Source organism: Macadamia integrifolia, unplaced genomic scaffold, assembly GCF_013358625.1.
Source record: "Macadamia integrifolia cultivar HAES 741 unplaced genomic scaffold, SCU_Mint_v3 scaffold580, whole genome shotgun sequence".
In the NCBI taxonomy this organism is placed as follows: domain Eukaryota; kingdom Viridiplantae; phylum Streptophyta; class Magnoliopsida; order Proteales; family Proteaceae; genus Macadamia; species Macadamia integrifolia.
The window spans coordinates 299,813-304,329 of record NW_024870492.1 but is presented as its reverse complement, the minus strand read 5'-3'; positions in this window follow the sequence as shown (position 1 = coordinate 304,329).

The window sequence follows — 4,517 nt, the reverse complement described above, 5'->3', positions numbered from 1 at the left end:
TACATACTGATATGCTATGGGGAATTTTGAGCCTCTTTTTGTGTATCGGCGTATCGTACGTATCGTATCATGCCGTACCGTATCGGTACCGATACGTATGATACTCTACGATACGAACTTTTGAAAATCTGAAAATTCCCGAGAGTATCGGTACCGTATCAGTACGTATCGAAGGTATCGTGTAGTATCGAGCCGTATCGTACTGTATCGGTACGATACGGCTACTTAAGTGTGAATTTTTTGTTGTTTGAAACAAACACTTCACATTCTCACCAACAGTTTTCTAGATTTTTTATATGTTATGTAAAAACAAGTGTTCTACAACTTCCATGGAAATTTTTGATTTTTCTCAAAAAAATATATTTTTTTAATTTTTTTATTTCAAAATTAATTTAAAAAAAAAAAAAAAATCCCCTAAATTTTTTTTTTTAGAAAATTTAGTTCATTCAACTCTTAAAAATAATGTCATAACTTATAATTACTAAATACATGATTTCAAATGAAACCCACATTTTTTCCCCAAAAAAGTGAGGGTTTCAAATTTTTTTTTTATTTCTCAGATCTACTCAAATATATTGGTCCACACTTTGTTGATTTTTTATATGTTCTTTAAAAACATTTAATCTAGAACTTCTATAAAAAAAATTTAATTTTTCTACAATGAATGGGAGACCCACAACCATAAATATTTCGACGGGTAAATATTGTGCCTATATTCGACAAGTGCAGAATATCATCGTAGTTGCTCCTATTGAAGAAGAAGGTCCTAGCCAAGGATTTGAACCACCACGACACTCTTCACGGTACTCATCACAGTGGCAATGGTAATGAGGAAAGAAAAAACTGTAAGAAACTCAAACCTCATCATTTTGAACATTTTCAACTCAATATATTTGTCTATCAATACGATACCCTCTACTTAAGTATTTATGCATTCTACATGTTATATATAAAAATGTATTTTCTATCCATTTATGTGCGTATCTTTAGCGTATCTCCGATACGATACGATACGATACCCCCTAATACGTATCTTAATTTTGATCGACCGATATCGATACTTTACTCCTTGCATCAAGGTGATGAAAGATAGAATGCTGGGTGATATGAAGGTGACCCTATCTGAGGAAGTGTAAGATTGCAGGGTGGGAGACTTTCATCTTCCTAGGAATGAATTTCTTCAATTCTCTTCTGATTCTCTTCTTCTTTTGCTTCTAAATGCTTGGCTTTGAGGAAAGCTCAGTAAGTTCGGGAAGTAAGACGCCCTCTATTTGGTGAGGGTTGAATCCTTTGAGTAGGATCATTCTCATCTGAATCACTTTGTATCATTTCAATTGTTCCATGATTCGGAAGGGGATTGGTAGTCACATTTAGCTGGCTTTTCAATTCTAGTTCAATCTGTCCTGACTCAATCAAATCTTGTACTGCATACTTCAGGGTGATACACTAGTTGGTGAGATGACCCTTTTGATTATGGAAAGAATAGTATTCATTGTCCTTATACCAAAGAGGTGGAGGATCGCTGATTGAACGGGTAGGCATTGTACTCAAGAGGCCTTCTTTCTTCAATTTCTCATAACACACAGATAAGGGCATCCCCAAATCTGAGAATTGCCTCCTCTATACTGAACCTTTTTAAGCTGGAAGACTTGGCTTAATGACAACTGGAGCAGGCTTAAGAGTTACTGCATACACCGCAGGCTACTGGTTGGTACTTACGATAGTTACAATATTCATCTCTGTATTACATCCTTTACTATACCTTGTATTCTTACTCTGCTCTGAGGAACCCTAGGGATTGTTCCGATGTTGCGCTTCTCTAAAGATTCGATTTTCAACTCTTCTCCCTATTGCTAGCAACGTTGAGAATGTCTCAATGTGCTGACTGTATAACACATCATAATAGGGATTTGCCAAGTTATCTAGAATCATTTCAACTTGCTCTTTTTCAGTAGGTCAAGATGTCATCATACCTACCTTATCTCGAAACCTTAAGAGAAACTCCGTGAAACCCTCACCTGGAGCTTGTCAAATAGTTTCTAACTCTCGTCGAGTTATATCTAGTTCAGTTTTGTAAGAGTATTGCTTGGTAAATGCTTTTATAATCATTGACCAATTCTGAGTTTGGGAAGGGTCCAACTGAGTTAACCAACGAAGAGCTGGGCCTGAAAGAGTAAGCAAAAATGCTTGCCCCATTTGTTCTTCAGTAAATCCCCATAATCTGGAAATATTAATGAAGACCTTCAAGTGTGCCCTCGAGTCACCCTTGCCATCAAACATATCAGTGTTCCACTTAAGTTTCTCTGAAATGTGAGCTCTGGGAAAGAGGATCATCTCATAAATTTCTGTGGCTTGATCATCTATGGCCTTCCCCTTCTGTAGTAACTTTTCAAGTCTTCCTAATTGTTCCCTTGTCTTTCTTTCCCTTTCAGTTTTAGGGGGTTCAGTTGGAAGATCTGGTCGGATTTCCTCTTCATCATCTTCGACCACAAGCCTCGGTATGGTACGAGGTGCATTGGACCCCATCTTGGTCCAATCCTATTCTCCTGGGATTAAAATAGGTTCAGTTTGTTGCTGAGGCTGCTTGGCATTGGTAAACTGGGTGAATAAATGACACAACTCTTCCAACTCTAACTGCATCATATCCACTCACCTTTTCTCTTGGGCATCTGGTTGACTTCCACTAGTCGGATCCATATTTGTCGACTGTTCAGATGATGCTGAGCTAGGTGAACTTGGTGGCGTGAGTTGAACTATAAGTTCCACTGTTGGTAAGGATTTCTCAGGGCTGATTCGGATCAAACGATTATCTTAACGGATCCACACAGATAGCGGAGAACTTTTTTGAAGCGGAATCATGCCTGACCTAAACCAAGAAATTTAAATTTTAGTTTTTTATTTTTTATTTTTTATTATTTTTATTATTTTATTATTTTTTTTTGTGATGCACACACAAATTTATTCCCCCTCAATAATAAGTGTCTAACTTTGGCCCAATTTTCAGTTGGTATTCACACACCCCCTTTTTTTTTTAGGGCCCAATTTAAACACAAATTATGGTGTGGGAAAACAAACAAGTTGGTCCATGCAAGAACAAACTTGTAACTAATTTCACATAGGTATTTTGTTTCTCCCTGTAGCATGGAAATACCTAATTATTCCTGACTCTGGGATTGGTTTTATGGAACATTATCAGTCTAGAACACGTGCTAATATAATTTGGTGAAGCGGGAATCACCCCACAGGAATTGTTGCGTGAACCAAAACTGATATAGTTGCATCTCCCAATTCTCAATTGTCAAAGAACACATCAGGTTTCAACATATACAGGAAAAATCTCACCTTAAATGAAACAAGCTAGAAGGGTTCTAACTTAAACCGCAAACAATTACTGAGTCAATTTGTGGCGTACCTTAACTGAGTCAGTATGTTGCGTACCCTAATTGTTTAATGGTCTAGTTCCTATCATTAAAAGTGAATCATGGGTACATGGTTCCTTTGATATACCAGATGATACTGTATCATGGGGTATGACTTCGTCAGTGATTGTCTATGATATTACATGGGTTCAGTCGGCTAATCACAGGGATAGGTGTATCCGTGAGTGAGTGTGTGCCCAAGTGTAGTGTAGAAAGTGGCCATTAGTTAATCTCAGAATGACCTGATATGTTCTATCACCCTGAGGGTTTCGAACTATCGACGACCATCCTCGCCAACCAATTTCACTTCGAGCACTCTTATGTAGGAAGTGGGCATCATTTGATCTCAGAGTACTTAGTATATCGTGCACTGACCTCCTCGAGGGTGTGGGCACAATAGGGAGTACCCTCGTCAACTGATTTCACTTCGAACATGATGTATGATGCAGTTAGCAAGCAATGTACAAAGATGTTTGCACACAATGATGCTGAGGCGGAGAAAATTCTAACGTTCATTGTAAGTTTCTGGTATAGAAAGTTTGACAATCTCTAGTGGAGTCACCATTGTAAGGGAAAATACTTTTTTACTCTTTTTCTCTCTTTTTCGCTCTATCCTTCCTTCTCACCTCTGGCCTACCTCAGATTGAATGGTCTCCAAAGCATGGTCTGACGACTATTGGGGGGATGGAGAAAGCATGATTTTTGGGGTCGCTATCTAGGATTCAAGGCCTAGAACCCTATGGTGGAGCCCAATTTCGATCGAGGAATCGAGCTCGAATAAGGGGTTGGTTTCCTGCGAAAGGAAGGAACCTCCTAATTTGACTTCATACTTTAGTCTATTCCATAGATAGGGGTCCGTGTCAGGTTATGAGCGTGGGAAGGTGTTAGGCACCCACCTCACCTAGAATTTTCGGTCTCTCTACTAGAAGCTTGGATTTCGAATATTCTCCCCCAAGAATTTTAACAGTCTAAGCTAACACAGAAGTTCTATTACATGAAATAATGCAAACTTATATACATAAACTTGCTTGAAAGAATTCCACAGGAAATAATAAAATTTACATAAAATAATGAGAAATACAATTATCTTACCTACAT